Below are 13,657 nucleotides of genomic sequence, written 5' to 3'. Positions count from 1 at the left end.
ACCGTATAGCTGTTCGAATACTAATGCTATAGTTCCAGCCGCGTTGAAAGGGCTGTTGATCTACTGTAGCATTGCCTATCATGTGGTGCGCTTGCTTAACACCCAAATGGCGATCAGAGTTGGCAATCAAAGCGTTCATTGCCCCTTATGGGAAGGTCTGCTAAAGCCTTTTCTAACACACTTATATGCAGGCTTATTTCTAGTAGTCTATGGGGTCTATTTCTCTCTTTATCAGATCATTTATTTTTCTCCCTTTGCTTACCGGTTATATCGTTAGACATAGCCTTCAGCTGAGTTCGATTATTTGTAGGTTTTGATTTTCAGCTCACTCTCACTAGCATCAGCTACTGCTGAGCAATTCCAGAAGGACATTAGGCTATTTAGAAAAAGGTGGGTATGTAGCTAACGTTTATTTGTGGTTTTGGGGGTTTGTTAGTAATACTGTGTTTTATGATATGTGATACGACTGTACTGTATATCATGGGTGAGCTGTGCGCTCTGCAGTAGTCTAGTGTATGGTCTTCTCTCTGTACAATGTCTTCTGTTATATAACCACAAACGCCTTTTCTATTCCAAATTCAGTCAGAGTATGTCCCCTCTGTCAGTAGCACAAGTTTGAGTTCCCATTAAGGCAACGGTGTTGAGTTTACATTACGCTTTTCCAGAGGCAGTCCATATGATGGCTTCAGGGGTTCTTCAGTCTGAATACACAAAATGGTCCTTCCCTTTAATTTTGCATGATCTCTTAAGTTCTGCTTGCAATATGGACTCTCTCATGTGGGACATTGTTGTCATCACCAGAACTTTGTCCTCTCTTTCATGTTATGCTGGCCGCATGCTGAGCACGGGCAGCACCAGGCGAACCTCTGTTCAACATTGATGCTGGCAACCAATGACAAATACTGGAACTAATCACGGCTCTGGTTCTTTCATCAGCGCTGAGGGCTAGATCTGAGCTATTGGCGCCCAATTCTGCACCGGCGCTGCTACTGCTTCTCAACTGATCCTGGCTTCACTCTGATCCTTTGATGCTACGATGTCACAATTGATTCATTCTGAGATTGTGAAACCTACCTGAGTTCTGGAAATCTCGCAGTGCCAAAGATGACCTATCACCCTTACTCTATACAAAAACTGGATCCACATTAAGGAAAGTGTGTTCGGCTCGTAGAATGATTTTTATTAGAGGTCTTATTGCTTTCTACAGGTTTTTACAGGTTTTTTAATCATTCCATGATCTCCCGATATTTTGGGATTGAATAATTATGGACACTCACATGTTCACCGTGTTGGTTAAGCATTCCCAGACTGATAGGAAGAGTAAAGGTTTGCAGGTATCATATTTCTCAAACTAACGCTGCTTTCTGTCCTCTCTGTCATGTTACGCTACCTGCAATGGTGACCACTGGCCACGCCAGGCAATCCATTATTCATTACTGATGCTGGCAAACCAATGACAAGATACTGGTTTTTCATCATGGCTCCATCTCCTCTGCCAGTGCTGCAGGCTATCTCTTGAGCTGTATGCTACCCATTCATTTCACATTGGCGCTGCTTCAATGGCTTCTCTATCTGTCCCTGAATCCACACTGGAGATCATGGGCATTCCTTCGAACACTATTAGATTAAAACGCCAAGAAGATTTTTGATGCTAAAAGTGATGAGTTCATCTGAGAGTCCCATGCCTTATATAGGTCGCTATGTCGGCGTTCCGCCCACAGTCGATAGCATTGCTTTGGTGGTTATCATAATAAAGTTCAGTGGGTATTAGCACAGGTTGTTGGCTGGGTGCACATTGCTTAGGTTGTGTGTTAGATGGTAGATATTTCATTTAGACCCACAGATGATCGGGCTACTCCTATAGTTCAGTGTGAGCACCCGGCGGTGCATTTCTAGGGCGACCGGATTCACACTGCTACGTTGGCAAGAAGCTCATCTTGCCTCAAGCGAGAGTACCCGGCAGCACGTTAGAAGGAATAGGAGTCATACGTTGCCATAATGCCACACATGGTTAACATTCCCACATAGTATTAATTATTGCGATGGCAGGTTTACTTTAACTGGTCTATTGATTGTATCTAACCGGCGCTCTGGCATAGCTACACAGTTGGCCATCGTAGGGTTCTGCTGTTTTAGGGGATTGGTATAGCTTACCACGCTCACTGCCTATAGGCTATTTTATATTAATGCTTTGCTTGGGCAGTGAACTACCCTGAAGGAGCAAAGCCTACACGCCAAGACTTGCATTATTCATTGCTTAATAAATTGTTAAACATATTTCTGCGTGGCATTTTCTTTCTGAAATTAAGCTGAACCTGTTCAGAAGGGAAACCCGAGTGCCCCGCCTCAGGCTGACGCATCAGCTGAGATGACACCAATTAGAGGCTTAGTTTACAATCATACCTACCTTATGTTTGGTCTATGTAAGGTGACAGGGTCTGCTCACTCATCCTACTGCTGCTTTGTGCTGAATCCCTGCTCCCACCACCACCCCAGCCTCCACCTGTTAGGTTCTGTGTTCCTGCTGTGGGGATTGCTATAGCTTGCAGCACTCACTGCCTGTAGGCTATTGTATATTGATGCTTTGATATTCCACACCTCTCATGTGGATGGATTATCTTGGCAAAGGAGAAAGTTCTTTTTTTTCAAATAAGCTCTGTGCGTAAGGAAAATATTGTGGGATTTTTCATTTCAGCTCATAACACATGGGACCAACACTTTTGTGTTTATATTTTTGTTCAGTGTAGATGACAGACTTTTGAATGTTTACATTCAGACATGTAATCGTCAGTTTTCAATCTTCCATCCTCTTCAATCAGCCCAGTCGACATTCACCAGGTGAATTAGTGATAAATGACGTACCAGTATACCTGCACCAAGCACAACAATGGCCTCTCATAAGGTCCCTCTTCTCCTCTAATGTGGCTTCCTGCCTTTGGCCTTAGCAACAGGGGATGCAAGTGGAGACTTGAACATTAACCATTTTCAAAAGGTTCTAAGATAATGAAAGATACCCCCCACCCCCTAAACTCCTCTAAAAGTAGTGTGGTGATAGTTAGCCAGCTTGTAACTTAGCTCAGTGAGATCTTTAGAAGCCTGCATAATTGCACGCTGCTTTTGTTGCATAAGGGGAAAAGACATGCAGGGTTTAATTATGAGCAGAGAACAAAGGAAACATTGAGGGTTTTTCTTGTTTCACAGTACACTGTCGGTAATTCCTAGAATTTCAGCAACTATGTCTTTGTAAGGAAGCCCAGTTTCCAGGAGAAGCCCTTAATCCCCAATGTGCACAGATCTTTATGGTGATTGGTGTCTAGTTGGATGCTGGAACAAAAACATCTAGATTTAGCTTTGTTCCCCTGCGTGTAATGTATAGCTCATTCCACTGGCTGTACATGCCTCTCTGAGTCTTGCCTCAGATGACCTCCATGCATTCTGTTGGTTTATTCCTCCATTATCCCTCCATCCCTATTTTTTCATATTACTGACAGTTTAGGACAGGATAGAGGGGTCCCACTTTTTGACCTTATGTAATGATGTAATTCCTATAATTTCAGCAACTATGTATTTGTAAAGAAAGCACAGATTCCAGGAGAAGCCCATATACACCAATGTGTGCACCAGATTTGTATGGTGATTGGCATGTAGTTGGTCATTGGAACTCAGGACAGGATAGAGGGGATTCATGCTTTTACCTGAGGTACTGTCCTTCAAGTTCAAAGCGCTCATTGATGTGTGAGTTGTGTGTGTGTGTGTCTGTGTACATGTTTTTGTGTGCACATGTGCATGCATGCATGTTATCTGTGTGTGTGTGTGTGTGCAAGCATGCCTGTGTGTGTATGCGTGATCACACTCATATTTATTCAGCATGTCTGTGGGATTCAAACAAGCCGTGAAATTTGATTCGGAGGGTTATCCCTCTTCACACCAGTTGTGGATAATGTGATTCTATTAAATTATTCCTAGGTCTTATTCACTAGGACGGAAGAAAACAGACAAACAGGGAGGAAACTACCTATAGTTTTCCAGTAAGAAATGCTTGTTTTTGTTTGCTGTTGCAAAACATTTCGCTACAAATTGAATTTATGAATAAGACCCTGCTGTTATGCAGCAGATGGTACACTGTCTCTCTCTACTGGCCACATATGAAACTGAGCCATACACCAAACCCATCTCACTGTTGCTCAATATTCACACACAATGCCTCAAATCCTGCAGCCTGCAGCCAACTCTCTCCTATCCTCACTGCTTTCTATCTGTTGTTTAGAAAGCAGTGAGGATAGGAGAGAGAGTTGGCTGCAGGATTTGAGGCATTGTGTGTGAATATTGAGCAACAGTGAGATGGGTTTGGTGTATGGCTCAGTTTCATATGTGGCCAGTAGAGAGAGGCAGTGTACCATCTGCTGCATAACAGCAGGGTCTTATTCATAAATGCAATTTGTAGCAAAATGTTTTGCAACAGCAAACAAAAAACAAGCATTTCTTACTGGAAAACTATAGGTAGTTTCCTCCCTGTTTGTCTGTTTTCTTCCGTCCTAGTGAATAAGACCTAGGAATCTGTGGTAATTAGTGGCACTCAATGCCCCAAGACTGTCCTACTGGATTTATAATGTTAGCCAACCTAAAAATCAGCCTCATGCCCCAAGCTTCTACACTCTCCTATGGTCTTTAGACCAACATGTTCAACTCTGGTTCATCCTTTGCCACGTGGTTAAATGTCTTGTTGAAGCTTCAAAATGTCAAATGGCCCTTTGAAATACTTTTCTCACATCTGTTATGGGACTCATGGGAGGGTAGTGTGTGTATGTGTGTGTATATTGTCTGCGTGCATATTTGTGTGTTAGAGAGATTGAGGTGTGTTTGTATGCCAGAGAGAGTGGCGTATGTGTGTGTGCTCTTTTACATGCCCAGAAGACCAGATCAGTCAAATATAATGGGAAGACATCTGTTCTGGATTACCTCAGAAGTGTCCCAGTGGAGTGATGAACATGGACAACCCTGTTGATGCAGTGTCTCTTCTGTCCACTAGAGGACTCTGAAGTTCTATTCTAAAACAACGGCTCTGTTACACTTGTTGAAACCTTCAGGCTACATAACTTGTATTATAACATTGTCATAACAGATGCAATAAACAGTTATGACAGCTGTTCTATTCTGCCATTGAGAGAGTGAGCACATCCACCAGTCCATTTATTTGGTACATTTCATACACATTTTGGCCATAATACATATCCCAAAATATAATGTACTACTTTTGGTTTCAGCACAAATATCTCAAATAAATTGTATATATATATATATATATATATATATATATATATATATATATATATATATATATATATAAATATATAATATATATATATATATATCGTACCAGTCAATCAAAAGTTTGGACACACCGACTCATTCAAGGGTTTTTCATTCTTTTTACTATTTTCTACATTGTAGAATAATAGTGAAGACATCAAAACTATGAAATTGTCATGGTTCCTCCTGGCTCCAGAGGGCGGTTGAGACCATCCTAGAGACTTTTATTGGACTCAGTTGTCTTATTATTTAATGATTGTGTCCCTATTAAAATGAGTGTGTTTTCTATGGTCCTTTGCAGAAGCTTGAATTGTTTACCATGTGCGTTCGTTTTCTGAGTGAGTTTCCGAGACTTAGTGTTTGTTTTTTAAGTGTACTGTGATCCTGCGGCTACAGTATCCCTGTAAAGTATTATGTTTATCCTTCACCACTGATTCCTTGTCTGGTCTCTTCTCTGCACCTGGGTCCAACCTAAGCAGGTTTGACTCGCCCCTATACATCCCATGCTGGTGCAGGCTTCTTCTTCATAGGTAAGAAGGATGGAGGCCTGCGTCCCTGCATCGACTACAAAGGCCAGAACCAGATTACGATCAAGAATCTTTACCCCCTACCCCTGATGTCCTCCGCATTGGAGTTGGTCCAAGGGACACAATTCGTCACCAAACTGGACCTCCGCAACGCTTACAATCTGGTGAGAATCAGAGTGGGAGATGCTTTTAATACCCCTAGTGGCTACTATTAGTATTTAGTCATGCCCTTTGGATTACCGAACTCACAGACAGTCTTACAAGCATTGGTCAATGACACCCTGGGGGATATGTTGAATCGGTTTGTCTCTGTTAATCTCAATGACATCTTGATCTTTTCCAAGATCCTTCTGAAACACATACTGCACTTCAGCCAAGTCCTGAGATGCCTCCTGGAGAGGCAGCTATATATCAAGATAGAGAAGTGTGAGGTCCATGTATTCCAGGTTTCCTTCCTGGGTCACATTATCTCTACCACAGGCATCCAAATGGACCCTGTAAAGATTGAGGTGGTCGCCGACTTGCCCCGTCCCACCTCACTCAATCAGGTTTAGCGGTGCCAATTTTTACAGGCATTTTATACGCAACTTTGGTGAGGTGGCAGCGCCTCTCATGGTCCTAACCCGCAAGTCCCAGACCTGTTTTTGCTGGACCCCCGAGGCTGAAAGGGCATTCATGGAGCTCAAGGGACGTTTCACGGAGCTCAGGGGACGTTTCACCTCTGGACCAATCCTTGTTCATCCTGATCCGACTCATCCCTTTGTGGTCGAGGTGGACGCCTCGGACATAGGTGCAGTGGTGGTCCTTTCACAGAGGAACGAGGAGGACAAGAAACTGCAACCATGCACCTTTCTCTCCAAGCGGTTCCGGCCAGCGGAACGCAACTACGATGGAGGCAACCGGGAACTCTGGGCAGTTAACTGGACTCTTGAGGGGTGGAGGCACTGGTTGGAGGGGGTACCTCATCCTTTCGTGATCTGGACAGACCATAAGAACTTGGTCTCCATTGAAGAAGCCAAGAGGTTGAACGCTCGCCAGACTAGGTGGGCTCTGTTTTTTTAACAGGTTTGATTTGGATCCTGCCTATCGCCCAGGATCCAAGACTCAGAAGGCAGACGCCCTGTCCCGCCAACATGATGTCTCTAACGAAGAGAGAAATCCCGAGCCCATCATCCCTAGCTCACGCATTGTGGCCCCTGTGATATGTACTATTGAGATCACGATCCGACAAGCCCAGACCTGAGAACTTGACCCCGGCGGGGGACCAACTAACAGACTTTGTTCCACAATCAGCCCGGTCCCGAGTACTACTATGGGGACACTCCTCTAAATTAACTGGGCATCCAGGGGTTAATCGAACACTGGAGTTCCTGAGATGGAAATTCTGGTGGCCCAACATGATGGAGGATGTGAGATCCTTTGTTGTGGCCTGTTCCATTTGTTCCCAAAGGAAGTCTTCATATCAGCAACCGGCTGTGTTCCTCCAAACTCTGCCCAACACCAGCCAGTCCTGGTCTCATCTGTCTGTAGACTTTATCACAGGGTTACCTCCATCTCAAGGGCTGACCGCTATCCTGTTGGTCTTCGATCAGTTCTCCAAGACAGCACATTTCATCCTCTTACCCAAGTTGCCTTCAGCGAAGGAGACCACTGATTTCATGATTAGCCATGTCTTTCAACTACACAGACTTCCCCAGGACATTGTCTCAGATCGCTGTTTGAGTGTCATTTCCTGTACAAAAGGCCGAAGCGGGGGTGACCTCAGCCGAGACGTTCATTCAACAATGTCGCCGCACCTGAATCAGAGCGTGACCCTCCTTGCTCCTCCGCCTGGACCAATCCATTCTCTCCCACCACACCTGCTCATCCGCCCCCTTGACTTGTGGATGGCCGCCCGGCCTACACGGTCCGGCGTCTGTTGGAGGCTCGTCAGGTCCGAGGGACCCTGCTCTACCTGGTGGACTGGGAGGGCTACGGTCCCGAGGAGCGGATGGGGGTGCCTGCCTGGGACATCCTGGATCTGGGTCTTGTTAGAGACTTCAAACAACTACGTGGTGGTCATCATTGCTCCGCGGCTAGGGCCGCTCCTAGGGGGGGGGGGGCTTCTATCATGGTTCCAGTAACCCAAGTCATACACTGTTCTCTCTGCTGCCGCACAGCAAGCGGTACCGGAGCGCCAAGTCTAGGTCCAAAAGGCTTCTTAACGGCGTCTACCCCCAAGCCATAAGCTGCTGTATAATTAATCAAATCGCCACCCATACTATTTACATTGACACCCCCCCTTTGGTGCTACTCTCTGTTTATTATCTATGCATAGTCACTTTACCCTTACCTACATGTACAAATTACCTCTACTAACCTGTACCCCCATACATTGACTCTGTACCGCCACCCCTTGTATATAGCCTCGTTGTTGTTATTTAATTGTGTTCCTTATTTTATTTTTTACTTTATTATTTAAAGTAAATATATTCTTAAATTCTTAACTCTATTTCTTGAACTCCATTGTTGGCTAAGGAGCATTTCACGGTAAGGTCTACACCTGTTGTATTCGGCGCACTTGACAAATACAATTTGATTTGACTATGAATTTGAAATGTAAATATTTCTACAACTTTATTCTTCAGCATTGTGTGTCAGGGCTACCATTATGTTACATTAAAACTAAGGAGTGTACAATTAAGTTGAAACATTATTATATTACACAATATCAGATGCGTAACTTCCTGTACAGCAATTATTCAGAGACACCCTTCCTCTTATCACAGCGTTCACTAAGATTTTCCCCATCGGTGTAGAGCTTGAGAGTGAAAATGACATTTCAGTTAGGATTTCCGACCCTTCTCACTATTTCTTGTTATGTCTACCTTTTTTGGACAAAATTATATTTTCAATTGGTTACAAATTGCAATCAATGTATACCTGTGTGAACCAATTAGCCTAGCAATTAACCTGGCAAGCATGATTATGTAAATACTTAGTATATGTAACCAGCAAAGTAATAGTGCAGACCATAGGATAACTGATTTGATTGTCTTTTGATGACACGGTCAACCATCACACATCTATAAGACTAAAACATTAATGAAATAAAATAGTACTGTCATGCTGTCCTCGGATGGGGCCACAGTGTCTCCTGACCCCTCCTGTCTCAGCCTCCAGTATTTATGCTGCAGTAGTTTATGTGTCGTGGGGCTAGGGTCAGTTTGTTATATCTGGAATACTTCTCCTGTCCTATTCGGTGTCCTGTGTGAATCTAAGTGTGCATTCTCTAATTCTTTCCTTCTCTCTTTCTTTCTCTCTCTCGGAGGACCTGAGCACTAGGACCATGCCCCAGGACTACCTGACATGATGACTAGTTGCTGTCCCCAGTCCACCTGGCCGTGCTGCTGCTCCAGTTTCAACTGTTCTGCCTTATTATTATTTGAACATGCTGGTCATTTATGAACATTTGAACATCTTGGCCATGTTCTGTTATAATCTCCACCCGGCACAGCCAGAAGAGGACTGGCCACCCCACATATGCTCTCTCTAATTCTCTCTTTCTTTCTCTCTCTCGGAGGACCTGAGCCATAGGACCATGCCCCAGGACTACCTGACATGATGACTCCTTGCTGTCCCCAGTCCACCTGACCGTGCTGCTGCTCCAGTTTCAACTGTTCTTCCTTATTATTATTCGACCATGCTGGTAATTTATGAAAATTTGAACATCTTGGCCATGTTCTGTTATAATCTCCATCCGGCACAGCCAGAAGAGGACTGGCCACCCCACATAGCCTGGTTCCTCTCTAGGTTTCTTCCTAGGTTTTGGCCTTTCTAGGGAGTTTTTCCTAGCCACCGTGCTTCTACACCTGCATTGCTTGCTGTTTGGGGTTTTAGGCTGGGTTTCTGTACAGCACTTTGAGATATCAACTGATGTACGAAGGGCTATATAAATACATTTGATTTGATTTTATTTGATGGTTCCTCAGGGGGCTGAAGAGACGGTCCTAGAGACTTTCTTCGTCACTCAGGTGTTATCATTTCATTATGATGTCTCTTTTAAAAGGGTTTTTCTCTAATCCTTGTTTGCAGAATCTTGATTTTGGTTGCCTGAGTAAGTGGTTGTTGGTGTTTCAGTATTACCATAATCCTTCTGTTACCTTATATTCAGTGAAGTATTTAAGTTTATCCTAAACCATTGATTGTCAAGCCCCGGCCTTAGTTATCTTTGTTTTCTTTATTACTTTGGTTAGGCCAGGGTGTGACATGGGTGATTTATGTGTTTTGCTTGTCTAGGGTTTTTTGTAGATTTATGGGGTTGTGTTCTTTTAGGTGTCTAGGTAAGTCTATGGTTGCCTGGATTGGTTCTCAATCAGAGGCAGGTGTTTATCGTTGTCTCTGATTGGGAGCCATATTTAGGCATCCATATTCTTTGGGTATTTTGTGGGTGATTGTTTCCTGTCTTTGTGTTTAATGCACCAGTTTGGACTGTTTCGGTTTTCACGTTTATTGTTTTGTAGTTTGTTCATGTTAAGGGTCTCTTATTAAAGAACCATGAACTTCAACCACGCTGCGTTTTGTTCCGCCTCTCCTTCCCAGGAAGAAAGCCGTGACAGAATCACCCAACACAACAGGACCAAGCGGTGTGGTGAAAAGCAGCAGCAGCAGCAGCAACAACAGCAAGAGAAGCAGAATCTGGACTATACGACTTGGGAAGAGATAGACAGCTGGGCGGTCGACCCAGGGAGAGTTCCAGAGCCCGCCTGGGATTCGCTGGAGCAGTGCGAGAAGGGTTATAGGAGAATGGAGTTGGAGAAATGAGCACGGCAGCGCAGTAGGAAGCCCGAGAGTCAGCCCCTAAAATTTATTGGGGGGTGGCACACAGGAAGTATGGCGAAGCCAGGTAGGAGACCTGCGCCAACTTCCTGTGCTTACCGGAGAGCGAGAGAGACCGGGCAGGCACCGTGTTATGCTGTGGAGCGCACGGTGTCCCCAGTGCGAGTGCATAGCCCGGTGCGGTACATACCAGCTCCTCGTATCGGCCGGGCTAGAGTGGGCATCGAGCCAAGTGCCATGAAGCAGGATCTACGCATCTGGTCTCCAGTGAGTCTCCTTGGGCCGGCCTACATGGCACCAGCCTTACGCATGGTGTCCCCGGTTCGCCTGCACAGCCCAGTGCGGGCAATTCCACCTTGCCACACTGGCAGGGCTACCGGGAGCATTCAACCAGATAAAGTTGGGCAGGCTCGGTGCTCAAGAGCTCCAGTGCGCCTGCACGGTCCGGTCTATCCAGTGCCACCTACATGCACCAGCCCTCCGGTGGCAGTCCCCCGCACCAGTCTTCCTGTGCGTGTCCAGAGCCCAGTACTCCCTGTTCCTCCTCCTCGCACTTGCCATGAGGTCCGTGTCCTCGGCCCAGGACTACCAGCGCCGGCACCACGCACCAGGCCTACAGTGCGTCTCGTCTGACCAGAGCTGCCAGAGTCTCCCGTCTGTCCAGAGCTGCCAGAGTCTCCCGTCTGTCCAGAGCTGCCAGTCTCCCATCTGTCATGAGCCGCCAGAGTCTCCCGTCTGTCATGAGCCGCCAGGGTCTCCCGTCTGTCATGAGTCGCCAGAGTCTCCCGTCTGTCATGAGCCGCCAGAGCCACCAGTCAGCCAGGATCCTCCAGAGCCGCCAGTCAGCCAGGATCCTCCAGAGCCGCCAGTCAGCCAGGATCCTCCAGAGCCGCCAGTCAGCCAGGATCCTCCAGAGCCACCAGTCAGCCAGGAACCGCCAGAGCCGCCAGTCAGCCAGGATCCGCCAGAGCCGCCAGTCAGCCAGGATCCGCCAGAGCCGCCATTCAGCCAGGATCCGCCATTCAGCCAGGATCCGCCAAAGCCGCCATTCAGCCAGAAGCTGCCAGAACCGTCAACCAGCCTAAGCTACCTCTCAGTCCTGAGCTACCTCAGTCCGGAGCTGCCCCTCAGTCCAGTGGGGCCATTTAGTAGGGTTGCCAATCCTAGGTCGGCGGCAAGGGTCACCGTTCCTAGGATGCTACAAAAACGGACTAAGACTATTTTCATGTAGACTTTATTATGTGTTTTGGATCGTTGTCTTTCTGTATGACCCAGCTGCGCTTCAGCTTCAGCTCACAGACAGATGACCTGACATTCTCCTGTAGAATTCTCTGCTACAGAGCAGAATTCATGGTTTGTTCTATTAAGGCAAGTCATCCAGTTCATGAAGGCAGCAAAGCCTCCCCAAACCGTGACACTACCACCACCATGCATAACCATTGGTATAAGGTTATAACTGTGGAATGCAGTGTTTGGTCTTCGCCGGGCATAATGGGACCCTTGTCATCCAAAAAGTTATAATTTTGGCTCGTCTGTCCATAGAACATTATTCCAAGAGTCTTGATGATCATCCAGGTGATTCTGTGTGTTTTTAGGCTAACTTGAGTCAACTTTCTGGATGAGATGTGTCCCATTATGCATCTCTGCACCAAACACATACATTTATTTGTAAGGTCCCTCAGTCGAGCAGTGAATTTCAAAGAAGGGCAGCTATTGGTAGAATGCAAAAAAAACTAAGAATATCCCTTTGAGCATGGTGAAGTTATTAATTACACTTTGTATGGTGTATCAATACACCCAGTCACTATAAAGATACAGGCATCCTTCCTTCCAAACTCAGCTCCCAGAGAGGAAGGAAACCGTTTAGGGATTTCACCATGAGGCCAATGGTAACTTTAAAACAGTTACAGAGTTTAATGGCTATGATACAAGAAAGCTGAGGATGGATCAACAACATTGTAGTTACTTCACAATACTAACCTAATAAACAGAGTGAAAAGAGGAACGCCTGTACTGAATACAAATATTCCAAAACATGCATCCTGTTTGCAACAAGGCACTAAAGTTGGTCTGAATGCAAAGTGTTATGTTTGGGGCAAACCCCCCAAAACACATTACTTTAGTACCACTCTCCATATTTTCAAGCATAGTGGTTTCTGCATCATGTTATGGGTATGTTTGTAATAGTTAAGGACTATGGAGTTTTTCAGGATAAAAAAAAACAAGATGGAGCTAAGCATAGGCTAAATCCTGGTTCAGTCTGCTTACAACCAGACACTGGGAGATGAATTCACCTTTCAGTAGGACAATAAGGAGCATCAATCTCATCATTGTGCACTTTCACCACCTCATATCATGTATTTAATCTGTAGCCTAATAAACTGCATGGTTTCCGAGTGGTAGTGGGAGGACACGCACCATATCATCGCGTGACTCCACGTTGACTTCGCTATGATGGTTATTATATCAATATTTGTGCATTTGTCGCATAATTCATTTTACCGACACAAGATCCCACCATGTCGAACGAACAAATTATCTGTCGGTATTTATTAAATTTGACATAAACTTCCTGTTTCCATCACAGATGTCATGTATTTTTTTATATATATATATATACGGTATGACAATACTCACATAAAAACTGTGGATGGAAACGTGGGTATTGACACAGAACACCGCACCTTGAAAGTGGGAGTATTTCAAGCGATGTTCGCGAACTATTCGTTCTTTGTGAACGACTCTTTCACTGACTCGAGAGTCATGATTCGTTTTCTGAGTAACTCGTTCATTTTAGTATTTTTTTTGGCCTGTTGGTGATGCAACTGAATGTCATATATGCGCAGAAAAATTTACCATGAGCATAGAGAAGAAAAATACATGTTTGAACTGATAATTGATCGCATGGTGCAAGAATGACTGCAATTAATTAATTATTAAATGTTATGGACACAGCTTTGTAGAACCAAAACATATACAGCCTCTGCTCAACAAACTCGATA

Source organism: Oncorhynchus gorbuscha, linkage group LG12 (genome assembly GCF_021184085.1).
Source record: "Oncorhynchus gorbuscha isolate QuinsamMale2020 ecotype Even-year linkage group LG12, OgorEven_v1.0, whole genome shotgun sequence".
NCBI lineage: Eukaryota > Metazoa > Chordata > Actinopteri > Salmoniformes > Salmonidae > Oncorhynchus > Oncorhynchus gorbuscha.
Note: the sequence above shows the minus strand (reverse complement) of the source record.